This window comes from Crassostrea angulata, chromosome 5, assembly GCF_025612915.1.
Source record: "Crassostrea angulata isolate pt1a10 chromosome 5, ASM2561291v2, whole genome shotgun sequence".
Lineage (NCBI taxonomy): Eukaryota > Metazoa > Mollusca > Bivalvia > Ostreida > Ostreidae > Magallana > Magallana angulata.
In genome coordinates this window covers 58,984,234-59,000,245 of record NC_069115.1, presented here as the reverse complement: position 1 = coordinate 59,000,245, position 16,012 = coordinate 58,984,234, and the positions used below count along the sequence as shown (strand labels likewise).

General features: G+C 32.8%; 1 non-coding gene across 1 annotated transcript; it reads left to right on the top strand.

The window, feature by feature from the left end:
* The first annotated feature begins 3,300 nt into the window (after positions 1 to 3,300).
* Positions 3,301 to 3,381, top strand: Trnal-uag (transfer RNA leucine (anticodon UAG)). The gene has a single exon. It is a non-coding gene; the product is annotated as a tRNA-Leu (tRNA).
* Positions 3,382 to 16,012: the final 12,631 nt, after the last annotated feature.

The window sequence follows — 16,012 nt, the reverse complement described above, 5'->3', positions numbered from 1 at the left end:
GTCATGAATTTCACAATTTTGGTAGAGGGCTTCATGGACATCATAATCATGCAATAAGTTTTTTTTCCTCACATGTGTGGGAGTAGAGAAGATGTTTGAAAATTTTGCTTCTTTTTTTTTGCATATTTGGCCCCACTTGTGGTGCCCCAAGGATGAAAGAGCCACGAATTTCACAATTTTGATTTCTCATTTTGATTACCATAGAGATGCCTAACACCAAAAATGGTAACAATAAGCCTTGTTGTTTTTCAGAAGAAGTTAAAACTGTAAAATTGTTAACGTACGACGCACGACGCTCGACGACGGACGAAAACGGATAGCAATACTCAGGTGACCTAAAAATTGATGATACTGACAGTTGATATCCCATGCCGATCATTTCTTTAAAAGAATTGCATTGTTTCTGTTCTGCTGACCGGCATTTCCTTTAAACTTAATAATAACATGTGCAGGAACCAGGCTAGGTCATTCGCAAGCTGAATTTTCCACATCGCATCCGTTTTTACCTCGCTTATATACATATATATTTTCTGCGTTGACCTCAGATTCCAAACAATGAAACTGCATATTTATTTTTGATATTGAATAATTGTTGTCCACTTTCTTTATATGATAAATCTTTAAAGAACCTGGTTTAAAGTTATTGTTAAAATATTGAATGATTGTGGTCTATCTTTTATTTTGTACCAACAAAATGTAAATATCCAGTGGCTAAGAAAACTGTTTTTCATATACCTCTAGACCAATTCAAGCAGTCATGGAATAGTGAAATGTATAATTCATCCAAAAGTATTAACTTCAGAATTTTTAAAACCACATTATCCTTGGAAAAATACTTATTAGATCGGCCTTCCAAACATCAGAATTTTTTTTTTGTACTTTTAGAACAAGTAATGCTAAATTACCTATAGAACGAGGTAGATGGTATGATATACTTCGTGAAAACCGTATATGTACGATATGTGACTGTATTGAGATAGGAGATGAATTTCATTATTTATTTCATTGTACAGATAATTAAAGATAAGAGAGTTTTACACATACCTTCATACTTCTACACAGAACCAAATGTTTACAAATTTCAACAACTCTTTAATACTAATAATAAAAAATTGTTGATTAACCTGTGTAAATTCATTAAAGTTATAATTGAGAGAGTTAGCTCTCTAGGTTAATTGCTAATCACACTTTTTCCCTTTTTTTCACTTTTGTATTGTCACTCTCCAATGTATGTATTATATGTATTATTGTTCAATTGATTTTTCTCAACACTGTAATTTATGCAGTTCAGAGAATAAAGAAATTGTCATTGTCATAAAATATTTTATTTCTTAATCTGTTACAACTAGACCATTTTCATATAATTAATACTCGTCTTTTATTATGGGGCGATGAGTTATTATCCCTTGATATTAACAAGCAATTATTCTCATTAGTCCAATTGTATATCAACGAAACTGGTAGATACGTATAGTTAATGTGCATGTTTCTTTTTCTCGTAGATATCACTTATTATACTGCTTTGTAATAATTTTATATCATGTTATAAAAGTTGTATGTTTTGTACAATTTTTCTATTTTCTACCTCGTAACTTCTCAGAACTTATGTCCTAGCCATGTGTATATGTATCTTATTTATATACCATAGAATGTGTTCAAATCAATCCCTAAAATGTGTCCCATCTACTCCTTAAAATCTCACATCTCCTTTTCTTTTTGGAAAGCAACGCATATATAAAAGTATTTGCAATTTTTATATTGGTATTTTACATCTACCGGTATACATGTAACATGCAGCATTATAAATACGTAAACATGTTCATGTATATGTATTCTAATTCATTTGTTTTTGACTGTAATACAGTGTGTAAATAAAAATTAACCAAAAAGTAGGTTGAGAAGGTATAAACGTAGTTACGATGTGCTTACATTATTAGTTTTTTTTAATATGTCTGGTAAAAAAAAACAAATTTTAAAGCCAGTTCTCTTCAGAAATTATGTTGTACAGACCATTCATTGTGCTTCATACCAGGTGATCGGACGGGGAGATACAACTCCTCTACGTGAGGGTAAGCCCCCGGGGATTGACGGTAATAGGTAATCGGGCTACAGTACATGACTTGGTGAACTACCATGAGGAACTAGAGTTTGAGTACTTGAGGCTAACGCCCCTATGTGATTGATCGGGCTCGTTGTTCCGAGATTTAACCTGTAGTTATACGTCTGAGAGATCCCATCTGTTTCGTGCCAGACCTCAAGGAAATATAATAAAGGTTTGAAAAAAAAATTTAAGGCCATCAAACATCCTTGTGACAGTCAAGACTTTGTTCTTCTTTCAGTGAACAGAATGATCGCATTTCATAATAGAGAAAGAGACAGCCTAATGGCCACCTTTTTACAAAAATAACACAATCGCCCTTAAGTTGTAAATGTTTGCATTTTACATTGCTAATTAAAGTCGGATTTCTGTTAATTTAAAATATATAAATATATATCACCTTTTTAAAAGCTAACCAAAAAAATAAACTAACAAAAGAAAAATTATCGCTTACAAATTGCTAACTCGCAATAGGAGAGAGAGAGAGAGAGAGAGAGAGAGAGAGAGAGAGAGAGGGGGGGGCGGGGGTCGTGGGACTTTTTGCCCTGATTTGAATTAAAGTTTGGATTTTCATGCTTTCATCCCAATCATGGGATGAAAGTTATGATTATTTTTAAATCGAGATAGAGCATTATTTTTTTCTGCCATTTTTTCACATCACCTATCTTTAAATAATGTTACATGCGGCTTTCATTTTTTAATTATGAAAAATTGATTTACAGTTTTGTTTGTCAAGAATTTCTGATAAATCTAACACCATCCCACCCCCCCCCCCCCCTTCCCCCCTCAACTTTTAATTTGAAAATAAATTTCCTCCCGATGTCACCGTTTAGCACACTTATTTACATGATCATTGATAAATGAAAAAAATATATTTTACATTTTATGAATTTAAAAAAAAAAATCATACATCAAATCAAACAATAAAGCAGAGAAAGGGAAAATTAAATATCATTTATATGACCAATAGCTATAGTAGACCGGTGTAAACATCTATAACATATTTAGAGTTATCTCTCTTTCCTAACGATGACCGAGTAATGCGGAAACGTGCGCATTTCATAAATGAAGAAACAAATTTATGAGCGCTGTTGGCTTGTTCTACAGGGCACAAGAAAGTGATTGTCTTACGTTTGGTGGTAAACGAAACTTATTTTGTCCAAAGTTGTTAACTATTAAGCGTTTGATCGACAAATTTGCAAGGTAGCGTGGCCGAGCGGTCTAAGGCGCTGGTTTTAGGCACCAGTCTCAATGAGGCGTGGGTTCGAATCCCACCGCTGCCAAATATTATTTTTAAAATTTTATTTTGCTTGTTAAAACTTTATTTACTTTTTTAAAAGCTTTTTTCTCTTCAAAATAAGAATTTGATGAAAATAAGACTTTATTCTCTTCTCTAGAAAAATTATGTTTTAATTGTTTTTCTATACTCCCGTTCCCTTCCATCAATTCTCTCTCTCTCTCTCTCTCTCTCTCTCTCTCTCTCTCTCTCTCTCTCTCTCTCTGAGTTGTCGTGATATGAATATGTATCTGAATAGTTCCGTTAATTACTTTTCATTTTCAAAATGAGAAAACCATGTCTGTTTTGACTTCACCAGTCAAGCGCTGCAGATAAGCAGATTCCTTAACATTAAAGTAGAAAACATTTTGGCGCATGATAAGCTCAGAAATATTCACATTTGTTCGCTATTTGCTTGTCACTTACTGTCTAAAGAAGACTTCTAAACAATGAAACAGGGTACAGACATTTAAAATGAAAGCTTTTTTAAAGCTTTTTTTTTAAAAAAGGAAAATACTGCAAAATTACCACAATTCAGTATTTAAAGGGGTGTGAAATACTCTTTGTATTCTACAACGGAGTAGCGTAAAAGGATTTTTTTCTTCAGTTCTCTCTCTCTCTCTCTCTCTCTCTCTCTCTCATATTTCTGGATAATCAATCTACAATGATCGAGTCCCCTAGCTCGGTCTATAGAACGCTGTCGTTATTTCCGGCTTCCATATTGTGCACACAGCCACCTTCAACAAGAATGGAGATTGGCACAGGAATTAAGATTCGCCTCTTAAAACATGCAGGCAATCAGAGATACATGTGATTGGGAAAATAAAAGGCCTGTATTCCTAAGTGCCATAACGACGTTTTTAAGTGAGGTTTTAGGTTGTATTAAGGGGAACACATTTCGGCGCGCGCTATGGCGCGTGCTGCCTGGGTGAAGAGAATGTTTGTTTTATGGTCGCGGTACTTCTGTGACGAACATAAACTTACACCCTGACTTTAACATCAGCCATAAACTTTATTGTTTATTGCTTGTATGAATTTGTCAGGGAATGCAAGAAGTGCAGTAAATTATGGTGCAACGAGCAGGCACACTTCGATTGAGGGGTTTCACTGTTTTAGTATGAACTGTTCATCATCAATGTTCAACAAAGTAGCCAGAAAATTGAACAGGAGATAATGTACCCACAAAAATATGGTTATCAAATATTGTCTCTCTATAAATAAATGATTTTAATATTAAATGAAGTCCTAGATAAATGATTGGAAAATTAAGACCAAACAAAAATAAAATAAAATGAAAAGATCACTCAACACCCAGAAAGAATAAATAAATATATATGTCGTTTATTGAATTTAATTTTATCAAATTAGAGTAGGTATAACACTACTGTAGTCATGTACTTAGTATAATTTGATAAAGTAAAATAATCCATATTGTATTGAAGAGATATATATGTATCATATCATTGATGAATTTACATTTATTTGTAAAAATAGACATGTATTGATTTGTTTATCTTGACCAAAAAAATCTTCTCAAACTACAATTGCATATTTTTATAAGCCTGCATATCCTGGATCCAATTTTAAAGTGATTTTTTACTACAAATTAAAAACAATAATTTCTAATATTGATAGTTATAAAAGGCTTAGGGAAGAAAGATGGAAGCAACCGATGTAGCAGGATTTAAGATTTTCCTAATGACAGAATTTTTTTCTCATTTGTACATATGGTGTTCCGATGGGGCCACTTCGACCTTTGCACTTTCGTCTTTAGGTCGAGGTGCGAGAGTGCGAAGTTGCGAAGACGAAAGTGCGAAGGTGCAACGGCGAAGGAGTGAAAGTGTGAAGATGCGACGGCGAAGCGCGAAGATGCGAAGGCGAAAGTGAGAAGATGATACTACTATCGCTCCTTCGCCATCGCAGCTTCGCACCCTTGCCTTCGCATCTTCGCGCTTTAGCCTTCGCCTTTTTATAATTATGGAGCTCTCTTTCGTTTAAAGACAATTTTAGCTGTAGAAAAGAACATCTGAGGCAAACGATGAACTTTTTAGAATTTATTTTCAACAGCCTGCGCAGATCCATCACTTTTTCTTGGGGGGGGGGGGGTCGATGGATAATTATATTTGACGGGGGAAAGGGGTATTCCGAGACATTTTTTGGAGATTTTATTATATATAATTAATAAAATTAATTTTCCAGGGGGATGGGATCCGGACCCTCTCTCCCCCTTTACTGCATGTGTGAAGTTATTAATATTGAATTTTCCGGGGGCAGGCGGACCCCCTCGTCCCCTCTAGATCCATACATGAGCAAGGAGTGTCGCATAATGAAATTAGAATGTTACTGTGTTTGATCCACGGTAAACAGACAGCTGGTAAGTGACAGGAGTCTGGAAGTGCATATGTATACATTATGGCGGACATTACATTTTATGTGGAGTATATAATGATTATGCATAGCCAGTACTGGTAAACGTATATGCCACATATACACATTAAAATATTAATTTTATAAACATTCATAGTAAGCACAATGGCCTAGCGCATGCATACCAATAATATCATGGATTAATCGGAAAACCTTGGCGAGTACGGTGCCTGCATCAAATTTTATGTAATCGACCGAGACTTTCTGAATGCTATCAAAAAAGGCGAAGGCGAAAGTGCGAAGTTGCGAAGGCGAAGGAGCTAAATTAGTATCGCTCCTTCGCCTTCGCACCTTCGCACTTTTGCCATCACATCTTCGCGCTTGGCCGTCGCATCTTTGCACTTTCGCTCCTTCGTCGTCGTACTCTCGCACTTTCGCCTTCGCAACTTCGCACCTCGCATCTTTGACCTAAATGCGGAAGGGCGAAGGTCGAAGTGGCCCCATCGGAACACCATATATTATGGTGTATATATATATATATATAAAAATCAGTTTGTATTTCTCTTGACAAAATCTTCGGAGGAAATGTTATTTGTAACTTATCTCATCAGCTGACACCAAAAAAGGGCAGACGATACGACATTTTCTCAGAATATCTAGCTCCAAACAGGTCTACCCACAAAACCACGTGTTATCTCTTTGTATGTAAACAGACTGCACACTTCCCAGGAAGCTGCTGCTTGTGCCTTGAAAGAAGTAGTCCTTATGGAAATGTAACAAAATACATTAAATGTCCTTTTAAGTGGTACAGTTTTTTTTAAACTGAGGAAAGGTAAATGTAAAAATGCATTCAAGGAAAAAAATAATTCTGAAATATAATAATATGGAACTACAAATGCTAAGTTCATTTTGATTGGTCGATTACCGGTGTGATACCTATATGTTGTCTCCAGGCTTGGGGCGAATTACATTGTAAAGTAATGCATTACATTACCATTACCTCATGAATTTGGGCATTAAATTAACATTACCATTACTTGATTTTCTTGAAGTAATGCATTGCATTACCATTACATGAGTAAAGTAATGCATTACCATTACCATTACTTTGTTTTAAAAAAGTAAAGCTAATAAAGACTTTTTGCAAATGTTTCAATTATAAAACACTCGAAGCTCTTTAACATATCTACAGGTTCATGTTCAGTATCAGGTTCAAATTCAATGACTATATATACAAGAGTCATTCTTTATTCGATCTTGTGGCATTATGAACAACATATTACATAAGTAAAATGATATTTATAGACATTTGGCATGATACAATATCAGATATAAAATAGAGACACAGAATTCATGCATAATAGAAAACAATTTATGGAACAATGTTGCGGTTATTAAAAAGCTAAATAGAGATATTTCCCCAGATAACACAAATCTCCATAATTTTGGACACTTAATTGTATTAATTTATAAACAGAGGGGTTTTCCCAGTTATATTTCTTAATATATTTTAACTGGATTTCTCTATGCTGAAAAAGATTACTGTTGCACTTTATGATCAAAGTTTCAAAGGATTCATCTTTTAACTGCATCCTAATAGTTTAAAAATCTTCCCAGCTTTACTAAATAAACGTTCTACAGGAGCAGTGGAAGCTGGGACTGAAAGATTGTTTGACAATCTTTATCTTAGGATAAAGTGCAAAAATAGAAAAAATACATGAATCTTGTATTTTCTATCAGTCCAAACTAATGTACTTAATATACAAGAGAGAGAGAGAGAGAGAGAGAGAGAGAGAGAGAGAGAGAGAATTTTCAAATGGGTTATAATATTGGAAGTGATTTTGATTTCCATCATGGATGGACAGTGCATTCATTTAATTTATCATCATATGACAAAAGACAAGCTTATTATTTATTATCCAATTATCCTTTGTCTTGTATACAAATATATCAATAATATATCACTCTGTAAACTGGTAAATTATACTACATACTATATACTATATTCTATGATTATTTTATAACACCACTTCTTGACTTTGTATTTTGGAGAGGGTTTATTTAGGCTTTTCCTGTTGCCTAATCCATTTGATTACTCAATAAAATATGTTTAAAATTAAATTAAAATTAAATTACAGTGCATTCATTTTGCCCTTAAAGACACATGTCTGTCCTCTATTCTATTGGGACATGGCGTAGAGAAGGGAATTGGGATGTTTAGCACTTCTTTTAACAATAGATTGTTTTGATACTTAGGTTATCCTGGGGGCATAGTGTGTTGTTGACACATCTTTATTGAAGTGCAAACTAATTGGAGTAAATTGTTTAAATGATTTAAAACTCTTAATAACAACACTCATAAAAATGTTATGAAACTGTGTTGTTATATCTAGTAATATGAAAATTTTATAAATCTTTTTTAATAATACAAATAACACATTTTTATTTCAAGAATTATAAATAAGCATAGTAATGCAAAGTAATGCCATGTAATGCCAGCATTACACTAAATTTTGGAAAGTAATGAATTACATTACCATTACTTGTAATGGTAATTTTGTGGCATTACACATTACTAGCATTACTTAGAAAACATGTAATGCATTGCAATGCATTACCATTACATTCAGCATTACCCCAAGCCTGGTTGTTTCGTATGCTAAGCTGGTTCTATATTGCCATACATGTTCCATGTGTCCTTGGTAGACTTCTTCTCTGTAGACACAGTTTCGCCTGTGTAGAAATACACGTTAAGATTGTCTTTTTTTAGACTTGCATGTTCCACTTGTCCTGTGAATATTGACATGTTCAGCTTTATCGCTGTAGACTTACATGGTCAGCATTTTCACTCTAGACACCATGTGCATCTTGGGTTTTTTTCTGTACATTTATGTTCAAACTATACTGTTCAATGTGAATTTATATGTTCATTGTTATTTCTGTAGAATTATGCCCAGCTTGTCCACTTTAGATTTACAGCTTGTTCTTATTAACTAATGTGCTTAGTTTGTTCTCTTGGATGAAGAGCTTCTTTTATGTGTAGAGTTATATACTCAGTTTGTCATCTTTAGATTTACAGCCAGCTTCTTCTGTGTAGACTTATTCCATCTAGATTTACAGCCTGTTCTGTGTAGACTTATATTCTCAGTTTATTCCATCTAGATTTACAGCCCGTTTTGTGTAGACTTATATTCTCAGTCTGTCCTCTTTAGATTTACAGCTTGTTCTGTGTACACTTGTATACTCAGCTTAACCTCTTTAGATTTACAGCTTCTTTTCTGTGCAAATTGTTATGTGTAAACTTGTATGTTCAGTTTAGTCAGCTTGCATTGGTATATTTCAATTTAGACTTAAAACTTGTCCCTTTTATTTTTGTGTAATCAACGTATCCTCTGAAATACAGGATAACTTTTGGACATTTTTTATGGTATTTTTTTAATTGAACTGACTAGGTGTACTACTTTTCCAAAAATGAAGTGCTTTCAATGCAAATATTCCGAAGAGGCTAAATATTAAGGAAACTAATTTTGCACGCCAACATAAAGCTTTACAGCTTACGCCTGTTTGATTTGCCGGACTTTTGCATATCTATCTTTACATACCTGTCTCCCAGAGTGGTTATCTATCAGCTATAAGGGAATCGGAACCACAAACAGCCCGTGGAGAGAGGATTAGAGGAGACTCGGTCGCAGCCGGCAGACGTCGAGTAATCTCAGTAGTTTAATCGGCTCATAAAATTGTAATAAAATTTACACTTTACGATTAGGATAATGTTTAATGAGTCATAAAAATTCATAGATAACTGATATTTTTTAGCGGCGGTTGCCAGAAGTGGTGTGACACACCGAGGTGAGATCGTTTCTACGGTGACAGAAAAGTCGCGGAAAGCAGATTTATCTGGAAAATGAGAGCAAGATAAATTAAGTATCCAGACATCATGGTTAGAGAAAACCATTCATATCGCTTAACAATGGAGCAATCGGGGACAGGGATGGACATGATTTACTTATGTCGTACTCCACCTGTTACCATGGAGAAACAAGTATGTCAGTCATCATTGTTTCTCGATAGGTACTTCCCTCAGGGGGGAATCTTTTTATAGCTTACATCACTTAAAGAAGAAATAGGAAAATAAGATTTTATTCCCAATGGAATAATTTTCTCGTATTTCGTTTAAAATGGTCTAGCTCAAGAAGAAATTGTATTAAATAATACTAAAATCATTATCACATTTTCTGTCGCTGTAAAATGCAAATTAATTTTGTTCGATATGTTTTCTTGAGAAAGAAGAGAAATATTGAATTTCAATATTGATGTGATGTAGTTTGTAGTACATGCATCTCGTGAATTCTGTTAATTACTAGAAGTTGTTATACATTCTTCTTTGAAATTAGTTCCGCGGGTATGATAAGGCAACTCTCAGCGATCAAATTCCTCTGATCGAAATGACGTCACAATAAGCAGCATGATGTCATATTTTACTCAGAAACATGTCGATTTTACCTTTATCTCTGGTTTAAATTATAAAAACTACAGGCATAAAATATCACTAAAAACTCTTCTAACTGAATATATCTTTGATTTTTCTCTATTACGTATAATTATCATTGATGACGTCACAAGCATGTTTAATAGAGAAGATCATGTCGGGAGAGAAATCATCGGAATGCAGTGTAAACAATGCCGAAATAAGACTTATTTAATACAGATACCTAAGATTTAGATGAGTGTCAGTTAGGATATAATCAGGATAATACAGGCATGGATATTTTGTTTAATCAGCGAGTGTTATAGGTAAGCAGATCGACAGCCTTTCCTCTGTCAATGTGTACAAAAAAAGGCAAAAGTGTAACACTACCCCGGATATTATGAAAGATGACTTTGTTAAATATCAACGGTGTATGACCTAAACTACATGAAAAGTGCTGCTAGAATCCTGTGAATTGTTGTTTTAAATGAAAAATACGTAATATTTTCAATGAAATTATAGAAGTTGAGGGGGTTTCCGATAAATATTTACAATATTTATTGTATGCGATTAACAATAGGATTCTAGCAGTAATACTAATAAACCTGAACTAATTGCCGATCGAATTATTGTAACAAACAGACAAATGAACTTCGGGGTAGTGTTACACTTTTTGATTTTTTGTAAAGGCAAAAAATTGATCTATTTATAACTGTCACGTGATACCATGGCACGGCAGCTAAAAGATCCAGTCTATTCCGAAGTAGAAAAATAATATCTTGGTGAACACATTCACTTGGTATTAATAAACCGCACTGTTTTCATAAAAATAAACAGTTTTCAAATAGATCATAATTTATGTGGTCAATAAACTAAAAGTTGCCTTAACCTACCCGCGTCAAGTTATGTTTTTAAAAATTCGTTGAATGCCTGTCACTTTTCATAGATTTTAAAGTACAGTACATATAGGAAAGAGATTACAATGTAAACTTGTTATCTTCAGAGAAGAAATCATTTCTTAAATCTGTTCTTTTTATTTAAGAAGATCACAAAAGACCTATTATTGCCTCGTAGTGAAAGTTTTAAGCTTCAAAAACTGCCATTGCTTGTGGCCTTTGATCATTAATCGGAACATCCCTCAAATTTGATTATATGACCGGTTTTTGTATGCAAAATGCAGCAATATAAGAAGTTCTACATAAGTATTTGAAAACAGTAGGGATTTTGACAAAACAATCTTTTTATAAATAAATGTATTTGAAATTTTCTTCGTGCATTTTGTAAATCTACCCATTATTGATAGAATTCCCATTAAAACCCAGACCAATTCGAATACTATATCAATGGTGGGCTCGATTTCAATGTAGTTATATCGTCTTTATTCTGATTCTTTTAAATATCTTGCAAATATAATTATATAAGTTACACAATTGTATTTTTTAAAACAAAACATACGTTTATTAAATGGAACAATTCATTTGAAATTAGCATAAAGTGAAATTGAAGTGAAGAGTTCAAGCAAACATCCATTTTAGATTAGGAATGGTTGTAGAGAGAACACCAATGAACGGTTGAACCCCCTTCATATTTTTCAGATCTTTTAATCTTCAAAATAAGTCTGTACCTGCTCAGTTCGACAGCTGTTCTGAATGATGAAAAAGGCATTGTGCTGTTCTTGTATGCATACTTATCAAACAAAATGACATGTAGGACTTCATATTTATTGCTTTATATCTTTCGGCAACATTTTTGCAAGTTTCGGGCAGAAACAAGCCAGTTCAAGAATTCTAATCCTCAAATGTACAAGATGGCCGCACGTCCCTCTTAATTTTACAGGCGGTTCAATCCCCTGTGCAGTTTGAACAAACTGCGGTTTTACATTAATTTTAAACGCGGTTCAATTCCCTGTACAGTTTGAACAAACTGCGGTTTAAACAAAATGTGGTAAATAAGAACACCACAGAAGCCCGGCTTAACCTGATAAGTATGAGGAGTGCGTCACTCCCGGATCATCTACCAGGGCCTTCCTTATAATGGAGTTCGACGGTTTCCTGACATCAATCATATTTGACAGTCTAACCGCTTGCTACCTATACTTTACCTCCGTAATTCTTTTCTTGGGGATCGAAAATGACATCATGTCTTACATACGTTCGCCGACAGCAAGGTGTCCCTGTTTTGTCTCATGTTGTTCCTCCAAATGAGGCCCATTTTCTTGTCTCTGTCCCATCACTTGTCCGGTCAAATTACAGAGAACAGTCCAGAAAGACCCTGGATTCTTACCAAAGAAACGTTTTTATATACCCGTCTCATGAATTCTCAATGTACAATCATCCATCAATTTCAACTATACATTTAATAACTTGGTTAGTAAGATAGAGGGATTGGAGATTATTTATATTAAAGACTTATGACCATTTAGGCCACTCCTGACTTGTTCCTACATCGAGGGATCAGGGACGTTATACCAGGTAAAGTTACTTAATATAACGCAGTAATCATCAGATTTCGCGTAATAACCTCCGTTTGTTGCTCTTCGTCCATAAAAAACTCAAATAACTCTTTCCGGTGTGTTCATTTCCACTCTCCTTAATCTTCGTGTTTGGAAATTATATTTCTGCCAATAATAAATCTATTTCCAAAATAAATCTTAAGCTCAGTTTTCATTCTGTTATGTTAGCTCAGTCTACAAAATGCAAATTTTACTCGTCTAAAATGTTGTAAAATTTAATTTAACATCTTTTTAATATTACGTTTCTACTGTTTTTGTTAAAATAAATATTTCCAACAAATATTGATTTAAGCTTAAAAATACCGTTTTTCAATTTTCTTTTTATGCAGAAAATGTGTATAACAATTTTCAGCCTGTATCATTTAGTTGTGCAAATATTGTTTCAAACTATAATTCTATTTTATTTACTTTTTACTATTTTTAACTACTATTCGATCTGAATTTTTAAACATGGGTATAGAGCAGTTCAAAAAATTTTCAATTAAAGATTAATAATTAACAAGCATCTTTTTAATGAATTTCTATAGAGACCTCTTGATCTTTAGTCAATCGAAGCTCTCGTAAAAGCAATTATCACGTGCTAAAAATAGGAATAAACGTTCTTTTCTAGGCACGGTTTACTAATGGTGAAAAGTTAGGATGAATTAAAGGGAACTCATACTATAACATACATGTTTGTTTTGTTTGTTGATCTTGTGTTTGTTACTCGATTATGGAGACTCCACAGTTCCCATGTCATGAATGGTGAGCGCTGAATGTGCGTGCCATTTTATATTAATCATTATTATATTAATCTCCTTTAGATAAAGAGCTATGCAAAAAAGATACAGGATTTTTTTATAAATTAAGTTTAAAGATTTGAATTTTTTTTTACCTATTAGTAGTTTATGCCCAAACAATATCATATTTACAACTGTAAGGCGAACCCATTTGGTGAATTTGTTGACTATCCGACCTCCATAATAAATTAGTTAAAGCCTTGAAAAATCAATTTGTTGGATTTCAATAATTCATCTTTAGAAACAAATATAGAAAAACAAATCATCGACACAATTTAACCCCGCGGTATAGTAATAATTTATATCATTTTTATTAATGGTATAAAAATCATGCAATGAATTATTTAATTTTAAAGTCATATATTAAAAGAGATACTGATATGTCTATCAAATGATGTTTTGGTCTGTTGAACAACCTCAAAACATAAAAACATTATTTTTAACTTTTACTTTTAAAGCTGCCAACAATAGTAATCTAGTATATTGTTACCAATATATGTTGAATTAAATATATTCTAGAAAATGTATGACAAAATCCTTGATTTGCTTTTGAAATTAAGTACATTGTATTTGTAAAGAATGCTAGTATATTAATTCTGTACGGGTATCTGTCTAAAGGTGTATACGCAAAACATATTAATGGGTATCTCTATGTTGTCTGCTTAGAAATATTTTTAGGCTACAGCTTTTTCAATTATCCCATATGCATTGATAATTATTAAGTAGCATGTATATTATTTGTATATCATGGTGCCATATCAAAATGATGTTGCCATGACACCATCAAGTCCCACATCCTGTGACGTACTTCAGCGTCTTACATGAAATTGATGAACAACATTTGAACTAGAGTTGGATATTATGTTAGTCGATTATTACTCTTTAAAAAAAAGTATGCCAGATAGTTCAAGTAGACCACTGAAATTATTGGATTTTTATTAGTTTTACCAATAAGAAAATTTCTTTTTCATTTGACTACGTCAACCTGAAACGTGTAACTAAACCTGTGAACTTTTACATGTTATAAGAAAAGTAACATGCTTTTGAAGTAACATAATACCTGTTTCAGTACCTTAAAAAATTAAGAATTTTGGTCTCATCGGTTCATTGAAAAAGGCGATCTTTCAAACCGAGGAAGGTTCATACAGATCATGGCGGTCGGAGTATTGAGGATGATTTACTGACTGATTAAATACCTAGATATTCTGATGAATCTGAAATAAAATTGCTATCCGATTATTTTAGTGATTTATTGTGGATTAAAAATATGTTGTCCCCTAAGGATATTTTCGACATTCATGTTGACTAATAATCAATATAAGTCTTGTTGCTGCCTTGGCGCTATGCAGAAAGCTATGTTTTTATTCCCGATTTTTCTATGTGTAGTTATACAAATACTTTTTTTCTTCTTTGTTTTTAAAGCGGTGTTTTTATCAATTATTATCAAGTACTATAATATGTAACAGGATATCTAAAACACTAATAAAATCATTATGTGATTTTATATCAATAGAAAAGACAACGGATGGTATTTGTCCATAAATCATAATAATATCAGTGAAAACTACATTAAAATTCTACTCTCCTTGTTAACAGGGCCAATACCGGTATACAGAACACTTCTCAACAAAAAAATCGGATTTCTGTAGGTTTTTAACTGTTTCAAATGCAAAAATATTCTTAGGAATCGTAATGGTTTTTTAATTTAACAAATGCTATAAATTTATCAACATTTTTGAAAAAGTAATTTTGAATATATTTAAAAGACAACTTCATTATCTAATTTCTAATTATTTTTATTGAAATGAATGATGCAAACTATTACAACATGTAAATATAACAGATGTTTTGGATGGTTTTGATAAAGAATTTATGTTTATAAATGAGGAAGTAAATGTGCATCATCTATCTAGTGTCAATCAATTAATATATACATGTACAATATAACATTCTGTAAAAGCTTTAATACCTTTGTCCTAATACAAAAAAATATACGAAGACTAGGGGTTGGTTGAAAAAATTAAGCTAATGTATATAAGAAAGGAAAATGAGAAAGTTGAATTTTGTCCTTAGAAGAGAGAAAAACCCCCAATTTTTACAGTTATTATTAGATATCATCATTAATTTGAAAAGTACAACTCACATTCTTAAAATCATTATGGCTCTTTCACATTTATTTCCATACATTGCTTTAAGGTCAAGATCTAGTAAATGATTGTCTTTTTGTTGCTAGAACCATTATGACGTCATAATTGATCTGATGAATCTGTTCCCGTATTTTACAGTTTTAAAGAAATTATGCAGAAAATAAAACAATATTATGACATTTTATATTTAATACGGGAAAAGTAATCCCGGTGCCTATTTTTAATTTGACATCATTTTTTCAAAGAAATTCAGTGCTAGCCAAAATGATATTTTAATGTAACAATTAAAATATCAGACATTTTAATTGTGAATAAGGTTAGAATTGAATAATAAAATTGATGACCAAACAACCATACTAATAAAG